The 25,176-nt window shown below is 35.1% G+C and overlaps 1 long non-coding RNA gene across 1 annotated transcript in view; it reads left to right on the forward strand.

Moving 5' to 3' along the window:
* Nucleotides 1-25,176, forward strand: part of LOC116763760 — a 75,942-nt gene that overhangs the window by 27,387 nt on the left and 23,379 nt on the right. Inside the window, exons 3-4 of the long non-coding RNA XR_004352614.1 lie at nucleotides 10,364-10,427; nucleotides 12,954-12,972. This is a non-coding gene — a long non-coding RNA (uncharacterized LOC116763760). The remainder of the gene's footprint in view (nucleotides 1-10,363; nucleotides 10,428-12,953; nucleotides 12,973-25,176) is intronic.

Consider the following 25,176-nt stretch of genomic DNA (forward strand, 5'->3'; position numbering starts at 1 on the left):
CAGGGAAGCCCTATTTTATATTTTTAATACATAAATAATAAGCCCATAAGGAATTTATTCTGTGTAATGAATTTGTGATGTATAGTGTTAAGATATGATTTTAACTGTTTTTTAAAATTGTTTTAAATTTTACTGAAGAATAGTTGATTACAATGTTGTGTTAATTACTGCTATATAGCAAAGTGATTCAGTTATACATATATATTCTTTTTTGTATTCTTTTCCATTCTGGTTTATCCCAGGATATTGAATATAATTCCCTATGCTATAGAGTAGGATCTTGTTGTTTATCCATCCTCTATAGAATAGTTTGCCTCTGCTAATCCTTCCCTCCCAGACTCCCTCCCCCCTGGCAATCACAAGTCTGTTCCCTATGTCTGTGAGTTTGTTTCTGTTTCACAGATATGCTCATTTGTGTTGTATTTTAGATTCCACATATAAGTGATATCATATGGTATTTGTTTTTCTCTTTCTGACTTATTTCACTTAGTATGATAATCTCTAGGTCCATCCATGTAGCTGAAAATGGCATTATTTCATTCTTTTTATGGCTGAGTAATATTCCATTGTATATATACCACATCGTCTTTATCCATTCATCTGTTGATGGGCACTTAGGTTGTTTCCATGTCTTAGCTATTGTAAATAGTGCTGCTGTGAACATAGAGGAGTGACTTTAACTGTTCTGAGTATTGGCTATTCTCAAGTGGGTAGCTTGTTTTACTGAGTATTCCATCCTTTGCTCAATTATTTGAAATATAACTTTCACTATATACTAAATTCAGGCTTAGTAGTCTACCCTATTGTTCTAGATCTACTCCTACGGTAATACCACACTTCTTTAATAGATGTAGTTTTATAATACACGTCTAATTGAAAACTTTTGGATATAATTGCAGATTCACATGCAGTTGTAAGAAATAATACAGAAAGAAATATGATTAGTTTTCCCTAATCATAACACCTTGCAAAATTATAGTCCATTATCACAACTAATATATTAAAATGTTTACCATCCATGAATCTTATTCAGCTTTCCTCAATTTTATTTGTATTCTTTAATGTATTCTTCAGTGTATCTTGACTGTGTGTATTTAGTTCTATGCAATGTTATCACATGTATATATCACCACAGTCAAGATATTGAGCAGTTCTATCACCACAAAGATTCCTCAGGTTTCCCTTTTATACCCATATATACCTTCCCATCTTCCTACCCCACTCCCATTCCTAACCCCTGTCAATCACTATTCTGTTCTCTATCTCCAACATTCTGGTGAGGATGCAGAGAAACTGGATCACTCATTCATTGCTGATGGGGATGTAAAATGGCACAGCCACTCTGTAAAACATGTAATTACCATATGACCTAGCAGTTTCACACTTGGGCATTTATCTCAGATAAATGAAAACTTATATTCATATAAAAATTTATACACACAGGTTCATAGCAGCTTTATTCATAAAAGTACTCAGTAATAAGAAGGAATTATTGATACACACCTGAATGAATCTTTGGGAAAATATGCTGAGTAAAAAAAAGCCAGTCCCCAAAGATTACATACTGTACGATTCCATTTATGTAACATTTTGAAATGAAAACATTTTAGAGATAATGCAATTTAATATCTGTTAGTGCATGACCCTTATCATGCTTTTTTAGCATTTTTCTGCCTAATCTCACAACTTTAAAAATTCTGATCAAATTATCAAATCTTTTTTACCTTATTTTCCAATTACTGAGCTGTGATATAGCTGAATTACTATATTAAAATCAGGAATTTGACCCTGTGATACTAAATATTGTCATATATATGACTTAATGAGTATCTCCAATTCAAATGTTCTTTTATGTTGCTCAGTAGAATTCATGGATTCACCCATGGTGATCTTGCATATTTCTGATTAAGTAGATTTTGAGTCACTTCCTGAAAATGTGCTGTTATTAATTTCACTTTTTACTTTTTACATAAATGAAGGACACTAATTTCTGTATATTTATTTTATAAAAACTTACACTGTTCATTAGGCACTATATATACTAGTTTTTTTTTTCCCCCTTAATACTCATGATTACTGAGCACCAAGGTTTGCATATGGGTTAGATACACATTTTTAGAAGATTCGGTTTTCTAGTTATATTATTAAATAATCATTAAAACATCATTTGCATGATGGCTAGTTTTCATTTATATTTGAAATGATAAAATCCTTTGATTATTTACATGCTTTTTAATTCACATCTATAGATGCCAAATTGACATGAAAGACTTTGGTTGTTATTCAGGTTGAATTTCTCTTTGGTCTCTTAGAGTAGACATTGAAAAACATCAAAGTTCTTTGGGAGTTTGGAGCTCAGGTTTGGATTCAGACACATTTGACTGGGTATCTCACTGGGTATCTCATTAATTGTGAGACCTTGCTCAAGAGATTTAACTTCCACCAGGTCTCAGCCTCCTCATCTATGAAGATGAAAGCATCCATCTTACAATGCTGTTATATAGATTAAGTAATTAAATTTAAAATAGATTAAATATAAAATATTTGGTAGACAGCCTGATAGAGTTGGAGAGCAATAAATCTGTGTGTGTGTTTGTGTGTGTATTGGTGTATGTGTGTGTGTGTGTGTGTGTGTATATATATATATATATAATATAAAAAAGTATATATTATATGAGAAGATTTATTTTGATATGATGAGCTGGACTCTTGTTTTAGCTGAAGTCACGCAAGGGCTATAATAAGTATATCTAAAAGATAATATATATATTTTTTTATTTAGTTTTTTAATAGATCTTTATTGGAGTATAATTGCTTCACAATACTGTGTTAGTTTCTGCTGCACAAAAAAGCGAATCAGCCATATGCATACACATGTCCCCATATGCCCTCCCTCTTGAGCCTCCCTCCCATTCTCCGTATCTCACCTCTCTAGGTCAGGCAGAGCACCAAGCCGACCTCCCTGTGCTATGCTGCTGCTTCCCACCAGCCAACTGTTTTACATTCGGTAGTGTATATATGTCGATGCTACTCTCACTTCACCCCAGCTTTGCCCTCCCACCCTGTGTCCTCAAGTCCCTTTTCTATGTCTACCTCTTTATTCGTGCCCTGCAACTAGGTTCATTAGTACAATTTTTTTTTTTTTTTTAGATTCCATGTATATGAGTTACCATACGGTATTTGTTTTTCTCTTTCTGACTTACTTCACTCTGTATGACAGACTCTAGGTCCATCCACCTCACTACAAATAACTCAATTTCGTTTCTTTCTATGGCTGAGTAATATTCCATTGTATATATGTGCCACATCTTCTTTATCCATTCATCTGTCAATAGACACTTAGGTTGGTTCCATGTCCTAGCTATTGTAAATAGTGCTGCAATGAACATTGTCATACATGTCTCTTTTTGAATTATGGTTTTCTCAGGGTATATGCCCAGTAGTGGGATTGCTGGATTGTATGGTAGTTCTATGTTTAGTTTTTTAAGGAACCTCCATAGTGTTTTCCATAGTGGCTGTATCAATTTACATTCCCACTAACAGTGCAGGAGGGTTCCCTTTTCACCACACCCTTTCCAGGATTTAATGTTTCTACATTTTTTGATAATGGCCATTCTGACCTGCGTGAGGTGATACCTCATCATAATTTTGATTTGCATTTCTCTAATAATTAGTGATGTTTAGCATCTTTTCATGTGCCTCTTGGCTATCTGTATGTCTTCCTTGGTGAAATGTCTATTTAGGTCTTCTGCCCATTTTTTAACTGGATTGTTTGGTTTTTTTCATATTGAGCTCCATGAGCTGTTTGTATATTTTAGAGATTAATCCTTTGTGTGTTGATTCTTTTGCAAATGTTTTCTTCCATTCTGAGGGTTGTCCTTTTTTCTTGTTTATGGTTTCCTTTGCTGTGCAAAAGCTTTTAGGTTTAATTAAGTCCCATATTTTTATTTTTGTTTTTATTTCCGTTACTCTAGGAGGTGGGTCAAAAAAGATCTTGCTGTGGTTTATGTCAAAGAGTGTTTTTCCTTTGTTTTCCTCTAAGAGTTTTATAGTGTCTGGTCTTACACATACGTCTTTAATCCATTTGGAGTTTATTTTTGTGTATGGTGTTAGGCAGGGTTCTAATTTCATTCTTTTACATGTAGCTGTCCAGTTTTCCCAGCACCACTTATTTAAGAGGCTGTCTTTTCTCTATTGTATGTTCTTGCTTCCTTTGTTGTAAACTAGGTGACCACATGTGCGTGGGTTTATCTCTGGGCAATCTATCTTGTACCACTGATCTATATTTCTGTTTTTGTGCCAGTACCATACTGTATTGATTACTGTAGCTTTGTGGTAGAGTTTGAGGTTGGGGAGCCTGACTCCTCCAACTCTGTTTTTCTTTTGCAAGATTGCTTTGGCTATTCGGGGTCTTTTGTGTTTCCATATGAATTGTAAAATTTTTTGTTCTAATTCTGTGAAGAATGCCATTGGTAATTTGATAGGGATTGCCTTGAATCTATAGGTTGCTTTGGGTAGTATAGTCATTTTCACAGTATTGATTCTTCCAATCCAAGAACATGGTATATTTCTCCATCTGTTTATGTCATCTTTGATTTTTTTCACCAGTGTTTTATAGTTTTCTGAGTACACATGTTTTGCCTCCTTATCCAGGTTTATTCCTAGGTATTTTATTCTTTTTGTTGCAGTGGTAAATGGGAGTGTTTCCTTAATTTCTCTTTCTGATTTTTTATTGTTAGTGTATAGGAATGCCAGAGATTTCTGTGCATTAATTTTGTATCCTGCAACTTTACCAAATTCACTGATTAGTTCTAGTAGTTTTCTGATGGCATCTTTAGGATTTTCTATGTATAGTATCATGTCATCGGCAAACAGTGACAGTTTTACTTCTTTTCCAATTTGTATTGCATTTATTTCTTTTTCTTCTCTGATTGCTATGGCTAGGACTTCCAAAACTATGTTGAATAAGAGTGGAGAGAGTGGACATCCTTGTCTTGTTCCTGATCCTAGTGGAAATGCTTTCAGTTTTTCACCACTGAGTATGATGCTTGCTGGGGGTTTGTCATATATGGCCTTTATTATGTTGAGGCAGGTTCCCTGTATCCCCATTTTCTGGAGAGTTTTTATCATAAATGGGTGTTGAATTTTTTTCAAAAGCTTTTTCTGTATCTATTGAGATGATCAAATGGTTTTTATTCCTTAATTTGTTAATGTGGTGTATCACATCGATTGGTTTGCATATATTGGAGAATCCTTGAATCCCTGGGATAAATCCCACTTGATCATCGTGTATGATCCTTTTAATGTGCTGTTGGATTCTGTTTGCCAGTATTTTGTTCAGGAAAATGATATCTATGTTCATCAGTGATATTGGCCTGTAGTTTTCTCTCTGTGGTATCTTTTTCTGGTTTTGGTATCAGGGTGATGGTGGTTTTGGCATCAGGGTGATGGTGGCCTCATAGAATGAATTTGGGAGTGCTTCTCCCTCTGCAATTTTTTGGAAGAGTTTGAGAAGGATAGCTGTTAGCTCTTCTCTAAATGTTTGATAGAATTTGCCTGTGAAGCCATCTGGTCCTGGACTTTTGTTTGTCGGAAGATTTTTAATTACAGTTTCAACTCCATTACTTGTGATAAGTCTGTTTATATTTTCTAATTTTTCCTGGTTCAGTCTTGGAAATTGTCTTTCCAAGAATTTGTCCATTTCTTCGTGGTTTCCCATTTTATTGGCATATAATTGTTTGTAGTAGTCTCTTATAATCCTTTGCATTTCTGCAATGTCAGTTGTGATTTCTCCTTTTTCATTTCTAATTTTATTGATTTGCATCATCTTTTTTTTCTTTGTGAGTCTGGCTAAGGGTTTATCAATTTTGTTTATCCTCCCAAAGAACCAACTTTTAGTTTTTTTGATCTTTGCTATTTTTTTTTCGTTTCTATTTCATTTATTTCTGCTCTGATCTTTATGATTTCTTTCCTTCTACTGACTTTGGGTTTTCTTTGTTCTTCTTTCTCTAGCTGTTTTAAGTGTAGGGTTAGATTATTTGAGAGTTTCCTTATTTCTTGAGGTGAGAATGTACTGCTGTAAACTTCCCTCTTAGAACTGCTTTTGCTGCATCCCATAGGTTTTGGGTCGTCGTGTTTTCATTGTCATTTGTTTCTAGGTATTTTTTTATTTCTTCTTTGATTTCTTCGGTGATCTCTTGGTTATTTAGTAGCACACGGTTTAGCCTCCATGCATTTGTGTTTTTTACCATTTTTTTTTCCTGTAATTGATTTCCAATCCAATAACATTGTGGTCAGAAAAGATGCTTGATATGATTTCAGTATTCTTAAATTTACCAAGGCTTGATTTGTGACTCAGATGTGATCTGTCGTGGAGAATGTTCCATGTGCACTTGAGAAGAAAGTGTATTCTGCCACATTTGGGTGGAATGTTCTATAAATATTAGATCTATCTGTTCTGTTGTGTCATTTAAAGCTTGTGTCTACTTATTTATTTTCTGTTTGGATGATCTGTTCATTGGTGTAAGTGAGGCGTTAAAATCCCCTACTATTATTGTGTTACTGTCAATTTCTCCTTTCATGGTTGTTAGCATTTGCCTTATGTGTTGAGGTGCTCCTATGTTGGGTGCATAAACATTTATAATTTTTATATCTTCTTCTTGGATTGATCCTTTGATCATTATGTAGTGTCCCTCCTTATCTCTTGTAATAGTCTTTATTTTAAAGTCTATTTTATATGATATGGGTATTGCTACTCCAGCATTGTCTTGATTTCCATTTGCAAGGAATATTTTTTTCCATCCCTTCACTTTCAGTCTGTATGTATCCCTAGGTCTGAAGTGAGTCTCTTGTAGACAGCATATATGTGGTTTTTTTTGTATCCATTCAGCCAGTCTGTGTCTTTTGGTCGGGGCATTTAATCCATTTATATTCAAAGTTATTGTCGATATGTATGTTCCTATTACCATTTTCTCAATTGTTTTGGGTTTGTTTTTGTGGGTCTTTTTCTTCTCTTGCATTTCCTGCTTAGAGAAGTTTCTTTAACATTTGTTGTAAAGCTCGTTTGGTGGTGCTGAATTCTGTTAGCTTTTGCTTCTCTAAAAAGCTTTTGACTTCTCCATCGAATCTGAATGAGATGATTGCTGGGTAGAGTAATCTTGGTTGTGGGTTTTTCTCTTTCATCACTTTAAGTATATCATATCACTCCCTTCTGGCCTGCAGAGTTTCCACTGAATAATCAGTTGATAACCTTCTGGGGATTCCTTTGTATGTTATTTTTTTTTTCCCTTGCTGCTTTTAATATTTTTTCTTTGAATTTAATTTTTGTTAGTTTGATTAATATATGTCTTGGTGTGTTTTTCCTAGGGTTTATCCTGTATGGGACTCTCTGTGCTTCCCGGACTTGGGTGACTATTTCCCTTCGCATATTAGGGAATTTTTCAGCTATAATCTCTTCAGATATTTTCTCAGTCCGTTTCTTTTTCTCTTCTTCTTCTGGGATCCTTGTAATTCGAATGTTGGTGCATTTAGTGTTGTCCCAGAGGTCTCTGAGATTGTTTTCTATTCTTTTAATTCTTTTTTCTCTGTACTGCTCCTTGGCAGTTATTTCCACCATTTTGTCTTCCAGCTCATTTATTCGTTCTTCTGCCTCAGTTATTCTGTTACTGATTCCTTCTAGTGTATTTTTCATTTCAGTTATTGTGTTGTTCATGTCTGTTTGTTCTTTATTTCTTCTAGATCTTTGTTAAACATTTCTTGTATTTTCTCAATCCATGCCTCCTTTTTGTTTCCGAGATTCTGGATCATCTTTACTATCATTACTCTGAATTCTTTTTCAGGCAGATTGCCTATTTCCTCTTCATTTATTTGGTCTTGTAGGTTTTTACCTTATTCCTTCATCTGTGACATATTTTTTTGCCATCTCATTTTTTTTTTTTTTTATCAGTGGGATTGTGTTCCTGCCTTACTGGTTGTTTGGCCTGATGCTTCCAACACTGGGGATTGTAGGCTGTTGGGTAGATCTGGGTCTTGGTGCTGAGATGAGGAACTCCGTGGGAGCTCACTCCAATGAATATTCCCTGGGGTCTGAGTTTCTCTGTTAGTCCAGTTGTTCGGACTCAGAGCTCCCACTGCAGGAGCTTCAGCCCAACTCCAGGCTCGTAATCTAAGATCCCACAAGCCACCTTGGGCAGAAAAAAAACTAACAAACAAAAAAAATACAACAATAGCAAAGTAAAAAATAAAATTAGACTAGGAAAGTAGCAGCTATGTTAGGAAGAATATAAAAATAAAAATATAGATGGATCAACAACCGGAAGGTACATCAGTACCACAATAGTAAAAAATAGGAGGAGGGAAAAGAAAAAAAAAAGGGGGGGGTGGCGAGGCCTTGGCTGTGGTGGGGCCTAAGCAAGGGTGAGGTTTGGGTGGTGGGTGGGGCCAATGCTCAGGACCCACAGGGCTGGAAAAGGCCTTGGGGGCTGTGAGGGGTGAGGCTTAGGCTCAAGGAACAGAGGGGTCCAGGCGTGCCCCCCACCCCTGGTCTCAGAGGGCAGGGGACCTCACCTGGGTGCCCAGCAGGCTTCCTGGGCTCAAGTGGGCAGGGCAAACACCCTCCTCTCCTCTCCTGCTTCCTCCGGTCTGGGAGGGCTCCTCCCGCCTTCCTCTCCTGATCTCCCTGGCCTCACTCCTATGCCCCCAAGGACCATCCCATCTCCTTGGGCATCAGAGTCACCCCCAGCAGTTGGCAGGCACCCTAGTTGTGGGGAGATGCTAACTCCATGCCTTCCCACATCGCCATCTTGACTCTGCCTCTATATATGTTTTATAAAAGTATAGTTCATTTACAATGTCATGTTAGGCTCAGGTGTACAGCATGGTGATATATATATATTTCAGATTATTTTCCCTTATAAAATATTGTTATTACAGAAGGTTGTTACAAAATATCAAGTGTAGTTCTCTGTGCTATACCATAGGTCCTTGTTGGTTATCTATTTTATATATAGTAATGTATGTATGTTAATCCCAACCTCCTAATTTATCCCTCACCCCCTTTCCCCTTTGGTAACCATAAGTTTGCTTTCTATGTCTGTAAGTCTCTTTCTGTTTTGTAAATAAGTTTGTGTCTCTTTTTTTAGATTCAACATATAAGTGATATCATATAATATGTGTCTTTCTCTGACTGACTTCAGTTGGTATGATAATCTCTAGGTCCATCCATGTTGCTACAAATGGCATTATTTAATTCTCTTTTGTGGCCGAGTGATATTCCATTGTATATATATATGTACTACATCTTCTTTATCTATTCCTCTGTTGATGGACCTTTAGGTTGCTTCCATGACCTGGCTGTTAATAGTGCTACAGTGAACACTGGAGTGCATGTATCTTTTTGAATTACGATTTTCTCCAGGTATATGCCCAGGAGTGGAATTCCTGGGTCATATTGCATGTATCTTTTCAAATTAGAATTTTCATGTTTTCCAGATACATGCCCAGTAGTGGTATTGCTGGATCTTATGGTAATTCTATTTTTAGTTTTTTTAAGGAATGTCAGTACTATTTTCCAAAGTGGCTGCACCAATTTACACTCCCACCAACAGTGTAGGAGGGTTTCCTTTCTCCACACCCTCTCCAGCATTTATTATTTGTAGACTTTTTCATGGTAGCCATTCTGACAAATGTGAGGTGATATTTCATTGTAGTTTTGACTTGCATTTCTCTAATAATTATTGATGTTGAGCAGAAAAGGTAAAATATATTAATGTTGCTTTTTGTCAGGGAGGTTTTACTATACACACAGGGTCCCCATGAATTGCCATGGAGTTTGTACACAATCCAGGTCCTGGAGCACCATTCACACAGACTGCAATGAGATGGTGACCTTTGTGTCTATGACATGCACAATCAGCAGGTCCAAAATTAAGGTGATGTGAGTGATGCAATCAAATATTAAATATTATTTAATATTTAATAAATTAAAATATTAATATTTCAGTGTAAAAGTTTTAAATGTCAGGTAGGCATATTTTTGCTTTTGCCTCAGACTCTGCTATAAGTGCATGGCACTGTTTCTGGTCCTGTCTTTGTTTGAACTTTTTATATTTCGTTCATGATAAATTTTTGCATTAATTTTTGATTCTTAAAAATATTTGTAAAATATTGCACTAAAATAGTATTTATTATCTTGATTACTGAGTTTTTCGGTGACCCCTTAAATTTTGCACCCAAGGAAAGTGTCACACATTCGCCTCACCCTAGTCCCAAACATTGCAGCTAGTACAACTTTACTCAGTGGATCTATGTATACAGCTGTCATGTGACAATAGTATTGATAATCCCAAACTTTCTCTTCCTCCAGTCATTCCCTTCTCAATAAATGGCACCACCACGTACTCAACCACTCCAGGCCAGAAACCTTACAGGTATGTTTAACTGATCTTTTTTCCTCTACACCTCGCATGTATATAATCCACAGGTAATGTGGATATGTGTAATTCACATGTAACCTAATCCAGCTGATTCTCCCTTCAAAATATATTCTACATCCACGTTTTATTACTTTTACAATCCGCCTTAATTCAAGCCTGGACTAACTGGTGTTTTTTTCTCTCTTAACCCTCACCCTCCTAGTCAAGATGAACCAGAGGGATTTTTATAAAATGTAACTCAGACCATGTCATTCTTTTCATGATCCAGAGAGACATGATTTGTGGCTTACTATACAGTTAGGGTTCATTTTTTACAAATTGGCTCTTAGAATCTAGATTCTAAACAAACATAAAAGTATTTATATTCCAATCATCAGAGCCCTCAACTGGCTTCCCATTCCAATAGAACACAATTCAAATTCCTTTCAATGCCCTAGATCATCACAGAACCTGACTTTAGCCCATCTCTTCCTTGTCGTCTCCAACCACTGACAGCCACCCTCACTCCAATCTAGCCACACTGGCCTACTTCTGTTACACTACCCTGTATTATTCTCCATCAGATCACTTTTTGGTATTTAATTATAAGTTATCTCTTTATGTGTTTATTGTCTCAGTTGCACAATTGAAAAAAATTGGAAGATAGCCTTATTTAAACTATGTAAATGATAAGGATTACTAGAATGTAATCTTTGCAAGATAGTAATTTGTCTTGTGCTTACTATGTTACTTTTTGCTTGCCTTGAAGATTTTTCTTCATGATTTTTAGCATGCCATTACAAAATATATTTCTTGTAATTTATCTAATATATACTCATATTGTTAGAGGAAAGTTCCTCAAATTATCTAGTCCTGTATTTTTAGAAGCAACTCTTTCTGAGTAATTTCTTTTTAAATAAGAATTTTAGTTTATATCAAATTTAAATGCCAATTAAACAGTGTATAATGGCTAAATTTTTTTAATGTTAAAAAATTATAATTTTTAACAAAAATGCCACCTGAAAATTTTGAAATTGAGAAGAAATACTCTTAAATCTTCAGGTAAACAACATGTTACCTGAAAGTTTCTATTGGGAGTCTGCAAGTACCAATAATTGTCATAAAAGCTTAATTCTCTACCTTTTAGTTCTCTGTTATCCAGGAGAGACCCTGGCCCCATATGCTATTAGCACTTGAGGTGTGGATGGTCTGATTTAAGATGTTCCTCAAGTGTGAAATATGTACTAGATTTCAAGGACTTAGCACAAAAGGAAGAGTTTAATTTCACTTATGAATGATTTGTATTTTACTTGCACATTAAAATGATAATTTAGACATAGGGGGCTAAATAGAATGCATTTTTAAAATTAAGTTCACATGTTTATTTGTACTTTTAATGTGGCTACTAGAAAATTTAAATGATGTTTATGGCTCCCACAGTATTTCTCTTACCAAGCATGGTAGCTCTATCTACCATTTTCAGATTTTCTACAAATTTAGTCATATTTTTAAAACAGTCTTGAAATATAAACTGGTAATGATTTCATAAACTTTCAAAGTATAACTTCCAAAGAAGCCTTAAATATAAGATAAATGCTATGGGTAGACTTTATGACACTTGTTTTAGAATTTGCTTTGGATAAGAAATGGTTTTAATTTTTGTTCTTATTTACAAATATAGTGCATACCCTTTGTTAAAATTTCAAACAATTTAGACACGCATAAAGTGAAAAGGCAAAAAGTGAACAACTCAGTTCTAACCATTCAGAACAACCTTTATCAATACCACAATATTAGATCTTCAGAATTATTTCAATTATGTACACATATACATATGATTGATTTTTTAATTAAACTCTTATTCCAAAGGTGAACAAAAGAACTCATCACTGCACCAGTAGCAATATTTCTGAACTAAACTGATGACTGTATATAAAAAAAAGTAACTATGAAACTATTATGGAATTGATACAAATTACATGTGAGATGCTAAATCTGTATCTTGAGAGCTTCCCTTAATTTTTATGAATTTTTTTGTAATGGTATAGCTTGCTTTCTACATATTGTGAAATGTTTTTTACAAGAACTGTAGTTACTAAGAGAAAACCCTGAGTAGTCTGTATGCATTGCACCAAAATATCCACTTCTAAGAAAAGTTTAAAAATACACTGTGAGAATTCAGTAATTGCAACGAAAACCGACTGAGCAAAGATGAAACCTATTCCTTAAGAAATGTATTAAGATTTGAGGGTGGGGTGGGAACTGAAGAGTTAAAATAAATACATCTTTGACAAGGAGTCATAGATTTAGGTACCATTACTATTTATGAAGGCAGTGCTGATGCTGAACAGCCAAAACACTTCCTCCATCCTCCATGGACTTTGTATTCTTAGAAAGTCATCCTAACTGATGTTGACTGTGAAATCTAATGATAAACTTGGTTTGTTACTCTATAGAGAAAATATTACAATTCTATTCATTTCCCTCTGCATTTTTCAATAATAACATAAAATTATCCAACACTGTGCCATTTTTTTTCAGGTTCACATCTACAGACACTGTGAGTTTCTTTTAATGAGTTTTGATACTTACAATTGCTATAAACTGGGAGACAGCATACAAAGTAAAATCTAGTATTAAATCAACTGAGAATTATAGAAGTTTGTAGTTGTTGATTTTATTTTACCTCTTTGAGAATCATCTGCTTTACTAGTTTTCTCATGGTCTAGCCTAGATCAAATGTGAGAATTGACTTTGAGTTACCTTTTAGTGGCTTAACCGAATATAATTCATCTTTTTACTATTCTGAGAAATTTAAAACCTATAAAACTATTAGATTTAATTCCAGTTTTGATTAACAACCTACTGCCATATACTCCTTTTTTACCAAATAGTGTGTGTATTTATATAGATATAATTATATATATAACTTATATATACTTACCTATAAATATATATATGCAATTTTAACATTAAAAACTGTCCATATTGAATATTGTGATTGGCTTACATGTAAAATATAATAGGCATCATCTTAAATTTCATGGAAGCAACTTTGGTGGTAGAAATCTTCCCCTCTTCTTTCTGTGATGACTTGAGCTGGGAGGCTGGAGGTGGGGGTGGAAATGGCAAACAGAAAGCTTCTTGACAGTGTGAAACTCTCAGGAACATTATAGGGGAAAGAAAATTAAGAAATAAAAGAAGGGGGTGTGAGGAAGAAGGAAACTGGAAAGCAGGCATTGAACACCACCACCTATCAGGACTAAAGGTCTTCCTGAGTCCTTTGCAGGAATGAAGGTTTATGCAGCGTCTGAAATCCACCACTTTTTTGAAATCAGTTCACCACTTTCCCGTTACTATTAAGAGGACAGTCTGTCCCTATATGCTTTGTCATCCTTGTAATAAAAAAATAGTGTTTATAAATGTTGAAACTCAAGGGAACATATTTGAAAATGTATCTGCTATTTTTTCCACTTTGCTAAAACATTTGAAACTTAAAACTAATTCCAACATCAGAATTCAAAATTCATATGATCAAAATTCATATGATCTAAAATACATGTGTTTGCTTCGTTAAAAACTGACTAACAGTTTGATCAAATAAAATATAAATGCATTAATAAACAGAAAAAATATAAATATTCTGTTGAAAACAGATAAAGTAAACACAATTGTTGAAAAGTGTTTTAGAAAAATAATTTTTTATTCTTTTTTTAATTGAAGTATAGTTGCTATACAATATTATATATTAGTGATATAGTGATTCAAAAATTTTAAGGTTATATTCCATTTATAGCTATTATAAAATATTGCTATAGTCCAATATATCCTTGTAGCTTAATTTATACCTAACAGTTGGTATTTCTTAATACCCTACCCCTATATTGCTCTTATATTTGTCTTACTCTGTCTGACTTATTTCACTTAGCCTAGTGGTCTCCAAGTCCATCCATGTTACTGCAAATGAAAAAATTTCATTTTCTTATGAGAACAAAATAGCATTTTTTAAAATGAAAGATATAATTATTATAATTAAAAATTCAATGAAAATTTCAAACAGAATTAATGCACTGGAAGATATACCTGAAGAAATTATCTTATGTGTAATGTAGAGAAACAAGGCAATGGAAACAATAAAAGAGATTAAGAAATGACAATAGGTAATACTATACATTACAAGAACATCTAACATATATCTATTCAGAATTCTTTTAGAGAATGAGGAGTATTAGGTGGGCAATATTTAAAGATCTAGAATGGGCTGAAATTTGCTAATTCACAGGCAGAAGAGGGGAGCCTTAACTTAAACAAGAAAGATAAAAGAAATCACCATAGACATAGTGAAACTTCAAGTTAGATTCTTAAAATCAGCCAGGGAGAAAAAAAGAATTGCCTACAAAGAAGCATAATCAGACTGGCAGCTAATATTTTATCAGCAACAGTAGAAGGCAGAAAATGATGAAGTAATATCTCAAAAGAAGTTGAAGCATACTTTCAACTAGAATTCATACTCAAGAAAATGATTCAGATCGAGGATGGAGTAAAGTCATGTCAAATTAAAGAAAAACTTGAGTGAGGATTGGCAAATTTTTACTAAAGTAGCTACTGAAGGATATGTTTCAGAAACAAATGTCATATGGTAACTCTACTTTTAGTTTTTTGAGGAAGCCTCCATACTGTTTTCCATAGTGGCTGCCACCAACTCTATATTCCACCAACATTGTAGGAGGGCTCCCTTTCCTTCATACCCTCTTCAGCATTTATTATTTGTAGACTTTTTAATGATGACCATTCTGACTTGTATGAGGTGATACCTCATGGTAGTTTTAATTTGAATTTCTCTAATAATTAGCAGTGTTGAGCATTTGTTCATGTGCCTGTTAGTTATCTGTATGTCTTCTTTGAATAAATGTCTATTTAGTTCTTCTACCCATTTTTTGATTGGGTTGTTTGATTTTTTTGATATTGAGTTGTATGAGCTGTTTGTGTATTTTGGAAATTAATCCCTTGTTAGTTGTATCATTTACAAATATTTTTTCCCATTCCGTAGGTTGTCTTTCCATTTTGTTTATCATTTCCTTTGCTATGCAAAACTTTTAAATTTAATTAGGTCCCATTTATTTATTTTTGTTTTTATTTCCATAACTCTAGGAAATGGATCTGAACTTGGGGATTTAGGTTGGGTGGGTAGGTAGGTAGGTAGGTAGATAGATAGATAGATAAAGTAGGTTGGTAGAGATATACATTGAAATTTGTATTTATGATATGCTGGGTACTATCTGCATCTATGTCTATATATTAATCTATATCTATATTTATATTTTCACTGAATAAGCCCAGAAATAAGGATACACCAGTAGTAAAGATTACTCCTAGTGCCCAGGCTGTGGTGTCTGTATATTGTTTCCATTAAAATGAACCAGAACTTCTTGGAGAAATGTCTAATTCCAGAACTGATTCTATTTATCAATTACCCACTGAGTATTTCCTCTCCTGAAGCTTCATCTCTTGCTACCTAGTAAATCCTTTTCTCTGTCTATAGAACAGTGTTTTCCAACTTCCTTTAACCTTGCTCCCAGCTGGAACTTCTGCTTGGTGTCCTTCCTTTAACCACTACATTAGTTGTTTAAAAGACTGTCTGATACATGCTAAATACACTTCTCAGGAAATGTACAGTTCACTAGTTACTTCCATATCCTCAACTCTAGTCATCTCTTAATCTGTTGCAATCTGACTTCTGAAATGAACTCTTTGGTAAAATTACCAACAAGACACCTTTTCACAAGGTCCATTGTACTACTTCTTGACACCTGTCCACCATTTAATACTGTTTCTTGTAGAGAACTTTCTTGGCTTTGTTGGCACTTAGGCTACCTTGATTCATGCTACAACTCTTAAAACTCCTCTGTTTTTGCAACCATCAGCTTTATGTCCTATTTTTTTCATATTTGCATAACTTCATTATCTCTAAATAGCTCTACTTTCTTCATTTATTTGCTTTAGAATCAAATAAGTGGAGGGATCACAAGTTTGATCAGGTTTAAGCTATCATTTTATGCTGCAATCTGCATCTATAATGACTTTTGTTAAGAGACCACCCAGCCTTTGGCTTGCTAAATTTATAGAGCATTGATGTCAGGCACTATATAGGTTAAGCACTCACCAAATACTCACAATGGCCCTTTGAAAATTAATTAATTTTCCCATTTTAGAGATGAGGAAACAGAAGCTTAGGTTAAGCAGCAATGATTATACAACTTGTAAGAGTTGGACCTTGATGGTGGCTCCACCCACTATCCCTGCTGCCTTGCTTGAAAGTCTTCCTTTGAGGTTGTTCTTTCCGTTTTCAGATAGTTTTTACTGTTAGAAATGTATTTCTTATGTTGAAGTCTATCTCCCCTCTAGTTCCTACTATTTATACTAGCTCTGTTTCTGGAACCATGCAGACTATGGCTAATCCCTCTTTCACATTATGACTTTCAAGTATGTGAAGATAGTTATCACATCTCCTTTAATTAATTGTCTTTCATTCTAGTACAAATACCCTCTGAACCTTCATCTATTCACCATATCACATGATTTTTAAATCACCTTACCATCCTGGCTACCCTCTTCTTATACGATGTTTCCATTTGTCATTATTTTCCATAAATATCAATGCCTGCAATTGACTGTAATACTCCATACGTGATTTGGCCAAGTAAGAGTAATTCTCATGCTGTTCCACCTGCCAAGAATACCCTATCCCTTATCTCATCTCCTCCTACTGGGATCTTTTACTGGTCCAGATATGTGGTACCGCTGTCACTTATTTGACGAAATCAATACTGTCCCTAAACCCAGAAATTTTTTCTGACTTCTCTACTTTCTTTGAGCACTTCAACCTCTCTTTTTGCATTACCATACTTGGTTTTATATTTTACATGCATATATGTTTCATCTCTCCTATTAAATAATATTCTTTGAGATAGGAGACCAAGTTTTAATTTTTCTATTTCCCACACCAACTATAGTACTGCACACTCCTCTAAGAATTCTTATATATTAGTAAGTTCTCAGTCCATGTTGTGGCTCAGGTCGTGAGTTCTTTGCTACTGTGGTATATCTGGCACATGGTAGGAACATTAAGTAGTTATTTAATCACTTATGAAATAAAACTATTAGTTTTACATTCAATACACTTAGGTAGTACAAATTTAATTTTCAAAAATTTTTCCTCTTCATAATAAACACTATACATTATAATTAAAACGTGTTCTCAAGCATCTGGAATTTTTCCCCATGATATCTAACAACTATATCCTTGGAAACATTTGATTAATGAAGTGTTTCCTTTACAATAGAGTATTTTCTATTACATAAACACCACCTCAGGATTTCTATAACTAAATACAAAACAAAATATAATTTTTTAAATATAAACATTTGAAAAATCCCTGGAATTAAGCAACAGATATTTTCATGTCCAAAGAACTAAAGAAAATACACATATAGTCATTCACTGTAATAAGGGTGGCATTCAGCTCTTACTGTTTGCAAATACAACCAGAGGGTAGAGAATAAATGTTTTCTTTTGAATTTAGATCTCTGCCTTTAAAGCAAATGACAGAATCTTACTCTGATGGTACATTTTGTTACAGTGAATATTTTTTATAAATTGGACATTTTCTCTACATTGACAATTCAGTACTGGAGGAAAGAAAAATGTGAAATTTACAAGTTCCAGTCACAATCTCATGTCACATTTTTACTTACAAAAGAGATTGACAACACAAAGGCCCAACCTGGCATCATTCTCTTGCCTCTGTGTTTTTTCTGATTGTTGTTTCTGTTCACACAGTGCATATTTGTAGGCCAGTATGATCATTCCTCAGCACGGTACTTGCAGTGATATATAATTAACTACATATTTTTTAGACCCATAATGTCCAGTTGGTTTACCAAAAGCCTTGGTAGAGCTAGAATTAAACCCATTTTGGAGAGTCTAGAAACGGAAGGGTAAAAGGCAAACAAAGAACTCTCCCAAAAACTTCAGCTCTGGAGTTCAGCTTTTGCTTTGAAGCAGAGGTCACCTAAAATCAGTGAAATTGAAATCCTCTGGTAGGACCTGAGAGCCCCATGCTCTGGCCTTGTGGGCAGTGTGAGTGCATTATGAGACTGCACACCCTGAAATATGAAAAGCCTCAGAAATGGAAGCCAGGACATTTGCATATAGAGTGCGGATTCGGTTGTCTGAGTGAAAGCTGTCCTTGCTTTGCTTCACCCCTGTAAAAATCCGTCCAGCCAACTGTTTACATGCTCTCCATTATGTTAGTGTTGGCAAGGAAAGGGCAATAGCGAAGAGATTTTATTTCAGCTTATACTCTGGGGAACCGTGGGAGTTCACCAGCTTGACAGACAATTAGACAAGCCTGCCTTCTCTTTCCAAGAAACAAGAAAGTGACCTGTGATCTATGGAGGTATATGTGATAGTGAACTAGGCTATGTTGCTTGGACCTCAACTCCTGAAGTTCAGTTCTTAAGTGAGGGAGAGGGCAAAGCAGAACAAATAGAACAGGAATAAGTCAAGGCCATAATATGTGAGTGTGCTCTGCTACAATTATTCCTTGTAGACCAAAGGGGCCTCATTGATTTTTTCAAATAGAGCTCCCTTCTAAACTCATAATTTTGTTTTTAAAATCTACTTTTCTGACCTGTTGGGAGCAGGAGGATCTGTATTTTAAAAAACTAGAAGGCCGGGCTTCCCTGGTGGCGCAGTCGTTGAGAGTCTGCCTGCCGATGCAGGGGACACGGGTTCATGTCCCGGTCCAGGAAGATCCCACATGCCGCCGAGCGGCTGCGCCCATGAGCCATGGCCGCTGAGCCTGCGCGTCCAGAGCCTGTGCTCCACAACGGGAGAGGCCACAACAGTGAGAGGCCCCTGTACCGCAAAAAAAAAAAAAAAAGCTAGAAGGCAACAGTTTTGAGAAATAGCATGTTACGATTTCCATTGAATAAAATATTAGCTTGAGTCCATAGCACTGCTGTCCCAGCATCAGAATCTAGGGCCTCTGGTTAGCCCAACTGATTATAACACAGAATCAGCTATAAGAGGATAAATCTCATCAAAATGTAACAACTAAATGCAGGGCAGATACTCGTGTAGCACCCATGAGGATCTTCCTCTATTCTATGCATATAGATTCATGTGATTTTCTTTAAAGGTTTGAGTTTGATATTGTCTGTCAGGAGGAAGGTGCAATTACATGGCAGAGATAAATCTCAGTAGGTGTAGGCATCACTAGTGTTGCTGATGAGATTTATAGTATCGCATCGGTCCTAGAGTCATTAAGGTGTTTTGTTTGTTCACAGTTGATACCTTGTATTCTGTTCCTACAATCCAACCAAACATAGTAGCTAAAGCAGAGTTTCACAGTTTATCAAGAAATAACTATTCTTAATTAAAAGGATTTTGTTAAAAGGAAGGGGAAAAGAATTTGTTTTTAGTTTTGCATATAACTTATTTTAATTTTTTCTGATTAGAAAAGTCAATAAAGAACTTAGAAATGCAGAAAAATGAAAATCATCAAACGCTAAATAATTAAAAAGCATTAAAATTAAGTAGTGGGCTTCCCTGGTGGCGCAGTGGTTGGGAGTCTGCCTGCCGATGCAGGGGACATGGGTTTGTGCCCCGGTCCAGGAAGATCCCACATGCCATGGAGTGGCTGGGCCCGTGAGCCATGTCCGCTGAGCCTGCGCATCCGGAGCCTGTGCTCTGCAACAGGAGAGGCCACAAGAATGAGAAGCCCGCGTACCGCAGAAAAAAAAAAATTAAGTAGTGGGGGTGGGCTATTGACTCAAAGGCTGTGCATGAAGGCTTCTAGGGTTCAGGTTATTTTCTTCTTTGTAAGTGCTGGTTATCCAGGTTGTCTCACTTTGTACTTAATATTAATAGAGTTGCAAACATTATTTTTGCACATTCTGTACATATACTTCAATGAAATTATAAAAAATCAAACTCCTTAAATATCCTTTTCTCCCTATAAAAATCACTCATGAGGATTTCCATTATGAATATGAAGGTATAAGCTCAATATCTTCCACCTTCTCCTTCTGGAACTCAGAGTAAAGAAACAGCAAACAAAAATGATACCACAAACTCCCTTTTTTAGCAAAACTATGAGATTGGCAGCTTGAGAACTGTCAAGAATTAGATCTAAGAAAACACAAGCAAAAATACATTGGAAGTTGATGGGTTCACACTGAATTGCAAAAGTTACATCCTGTTTCTTCAAGAACGTTAGTTAAGATGTAGGCCTACCGGGGCTGATTTCTGGCTGAGAATGTGCAGGGTGAAATGGAAAAAACTGGTATAAAAATGGTAGCTATAGAAGACAAGCAAAGGAGAAACAATGTACTCCTCCTTAAGGAAGAAAAAAGAGTCTCCAAAGGGGGGGAAAAAAGAGAGAAAAGAGAAAAAGAGTGAAAGAAATATTTTAAAGTAGAATTCAAGAAAACTTGAGTCTAAATATAAGAATGCACCATGTACCACATCCTGCAAATTTTACACCCAAAAGTCAATAGTGAGACACAAACTTGTAAATATACTGGACGTTAAAAGTAGAGAATGGATCTTTCAGACAGGCAAACAAAAGGATCAAGCATTTATGTGTTGAGAACAATGAGGCTGTCCACAGACTTTGCCGCAGTGACATTCGTTGCAGGAAGACAGGAGAGCAAAACTTACAAGATGTTCATGTGAAGGAGGCATGAGATTTATATCCAATCAAACTCTCATTCTGGTGTGAAGACTGCAGACAGACAGTTTTGAACATGCATTATCTGAGAAAATATTATTCCCATGAACCTATGGAAGATAATTTTAAAGGATGAACTTCAGCCAACCAAAGGGTTACTGGAAACATTATGGCAGAAGAATTCCTCTCAGATTTGATCTCAAAGAAAAACCTAAGTTTTCTCTATAATGAAGAACCACTAGAAACAAGAGAGGGAGAAATTGAGGAATGTTAAAATATACGTTTTTAAAAGGATGTGTAAATGTATATCACCAAATGCAAATATACGAACAGAAAAATGTAGGAGTTGCAATCTTAATATCAAGCCAAAGGGTACGCCATAATGATTAAGGGAACAATTCACATTGAAGATATACAGTTATGTGTATTAATGTATGAAATACCATAGTAGCGTAGTAAGCAGACATTACAGGAGATGTGAGAGAAATAGAAACAAAGAAACTAGCAGAAGAAAATGTTAACTCACTACTCTCAGTCCATCAGAGTTTGAGTAGACCACAAATAAAGATGTTACAAACATTCAATGTATTTAATGAAGTAATTTTCTATCTACCACCCATCTGCCTGTCCTTCTGTCTATCTATCTATCTATCTATCTATCTTTGTCTATCTGCCTATCAATACATCTCACAAACTCTACTGAGAAATAGAAAACCCTCTACAGTAAAAATGGAAAACATAGATTGCTTTTATTTATTTTTTTTTTTTGCGGTACGCGGGCCTCTCACCGCTGTGGCCTCTGCCGTCGCGAAGCACAGGCTCCGGACGCGCAGGCTCAGCGGCCATGGCTCACGGGCCCAGCCGCTCCGCGGCACGTGGGATCTCCCCCGACCGGGGCACGAACCCGTGTCCCCTGCATCGGCAGGCGGACTCTCAACCACTGCGCCACCAGGGAAGCCCCATAGATTGCTTTTAAAACAGTCACAAAAATTGCCGACGTATTAGGCCATAAAAATAATCATTCAATTCAAACTCAAAAAAATATACACGTATATGCAAATCCAATTAAAAAACATTAACAATTTGTATAAGGCCCTGGGTGAACTGCCACCTCCCTCTCCCCACCGCCCCATCCCCTTCTGCCTACCTCTCTAATTCCCTTGATGCCTCCCTGCCTATTCCTGAGCACATCAGGCATTTTCTGCCTCAGGGTTTATGTCTTATTCTTTCCTTATTTGGAATGCCCTGGTATATCATTTTACATCCTTTTACTTTTAACCACTCTGTATGTAAGGGTTTCTTGTAGATAGCATTTACTCTGGTTCTATCTTTTTTATAAATGTTGTTTCATTTGTCTTACATTTATCTGCTTTCCTTTTTGAAATATTTATTTTTTCACCATTTTCTTAGCTCATAAATGTCTGTGCAGCTGCTTAAGTTATATAGGTTTTCTGATAAAATTCTGGTTTTGTTGATGAGTTATACCCTGTGATTTTCCTTCATGTCAGTATAGGTTCATATTTCTTTAATTTTAAGGTTTATCTTGTCATATTTTTCTAACTCCTTGAGTTTATGTGTTTCTTGAGTTATTTTAATTTTTTTCTTATTTTACAATAAAGATATTTAAGTTTGTAAATTTCCACACAAGCTCTGCAATAAAGTTTTATTCATTTCAAAAAATGTAAAGTCTATTTTGATTTTATTTTTATATTAAATACATGTTTGGCTTTTGCCTGTTACTTGCATTAAATACCTAAGCGGGAAGATTTTGTTGTTCGGCAGTCCCTTTGTTGTTAATTCTAATATAATACTAGTGAATTCTAGTCAGTGAATGTGTGTTGTGAGCTTTTTCCTGTTTGTATGTTAATGGTTTATCTTCATGATCAAATGTATGGTTTTAGTTGGGATTTCTTGTGTGTTTGCAAGTCCAAGCTTTGCATTTGTCCTCTATGTCTTATTTTAGGTCTGCTTGAAGTTTTTTTTTAGGGAGTTAAAGTTATCTCTTTTTTTAGTTTATTTTTACTCAAAACATTTAAAGTAAGGTAATAAATTTGGAAGAAGACTTCTTAAATAAAGAAAATCACAAAGAGAAATTCAAAAGATTTAACAATTCATAAGCAGAATTAAATGGCAAATAAAGTTAGTGCAGAGCCTCACTCCTTAAATAACTGATGGATTATATTTTAATATCTGATAGAGTTTATCAGTCATTTATTACTTTTCTTCATATTATTTTTGAATATGGTCTCATTTTTTCTATATAAACTTTAGAATCATACTGTTTTAGAAATATGAACCTATTAGTATTTTACTGGGGATTGCATGAAGTATATTACTTTATCTTGAGAGAATGGACATATTTATAATGGTGATTCTGCTTCTCAAAAACTACCTATTCACATCTTCCTTTGTGTTCTTCAGTAACTGGCCAATAGGGCTTCTAATGATAAATGACAAGTTTTGTTTTCTGTTTTTTTTTAATGCAGATCTTGCCATTTCTTATATGGTTTATTCCTAGGTTTTTGTCCTGATCCTTAATTGATCATTTCTTCTTAGTGGTTGTTCTTTCAGAAATTCATTGCACACATACCATTGAGCATTGACTAGGGTCCAGTCACTGTTCTAGGAACCAGGAATACAACAGTGGACAGAGGAAACAGCAAAGATTGCCCTGCTGTGCACTAACTTTATTTGCCATTTAATTCTGCTTATGAATTGTTAAATCGTTTGAATTTCTCTTTGTGATTTTCTTTATTTAAGAAGTCTTCTTCCAAATTTATTACCTTACTTTTAATGTTTTGACGTTTCCTTTTTTACATTGGGCAATTCATTGCATCCGGAATTTATTTTAACATTAAGTACAGAAAGGAGACAGGTGATAATGTTTTCTTCTCCAAAAGTCTTGCCAATTTTCTTGATGCCATTTATCAGTTCACACCTTGATTTATGTGCTTCCCTTGCATATATAAATTTCATATATATATATATATATATAATCACACACATAGCTATATCTATTTTATAAATACGAGATTCTCTCTCTGTCTCTCCCTCCACAGGATTCAACTGAGGAGAGTTTTGTTCTTCTTTGTTCTTTGGAACACATCTGCTTCTGTGAGCAATATCACACTGTTTATTGACTTTAGTTTTATACTATTTTAAAATTTTTGGTTCTCCTTTGTCCATCTTCCTTTTATAAACTTTTTCATAAATTTATCTTATTTATTTTTGCCTGTGTTGGGTCTTTGTTGCTGCACGTGAGCTTTCTCTAGTTGCAGCTAGCGGAGCTACTCTTCGTTACGGTGTGCAGGCTTCTCATTGCGGTGGCTTCTCTTGTTGTGAAGCACAGGCTCTAGGCTTGCGGGCTCAGTAGTTGTGGCTCACGGGCTCTAGAGCACAGGCTCAGTAGTTGTGGCACACGGGCTTAGTTGCTCTGTGGCATTTGGGATCTTCCCAGACCGGAGATCAAACCCGTGTCCCCTGTATTGTCAGGCAGATTCTTAACCACTGCGCCACCAGGGAAGTCCCTATAAACTTTTTGACTATTCTAAACTGTTTATCATTCAATTTAAAATATAAAATTATTTATTAATAGAAAACAATCCACTGGTATTTTGATTTGGACTTTTCATAAACTTAAGAATTAGACTGAGTAGTTGATGCCTTTCTGATATCAATTTTATAATCTAAAAGCACAGCATATCTCTCTGTTTATTTGAAGCTTCTTTGTCTTTCTCAGAAAGTATCTGAGGCTTTGTTATAGGTTCTCCATATATTTTATTAAATTTATTCTTAGATGATTTATATTTTTGTTGCTACTGTGAATTTTTGGAGTCCTTGTTTCAAATGTATCTTTTAATTATTTTGGCACCAGGGTTTTTAAAATATTTTGTTTTATATCAGAAATATCAATGATGGTTTAATAATTCTCTTTTTTACTTTACAACTTTTATTATTCAAATTTTTGTTTCATACTTTAGTGGCCAGAAGTTTCAGAAAAAATACATTTAAATGATGCTGATGTGACT

Source organism: Phocoena sinus, chromosome 12 (assembly GCF_008692025.1).
Source record: "Phocoena sinus isolate mPhoSin1 chromosome 12, mPhoSin1.pri, whole genome shotgun sequence".
In the NCBI taxonomy this organism is placed as follows: domain Eukaryota; kingdom Metazoa; phylum Chordata; class Mammalia; order Artiodactyla; family Phocoenidae; genus Phocoena; species Phocoena sinus.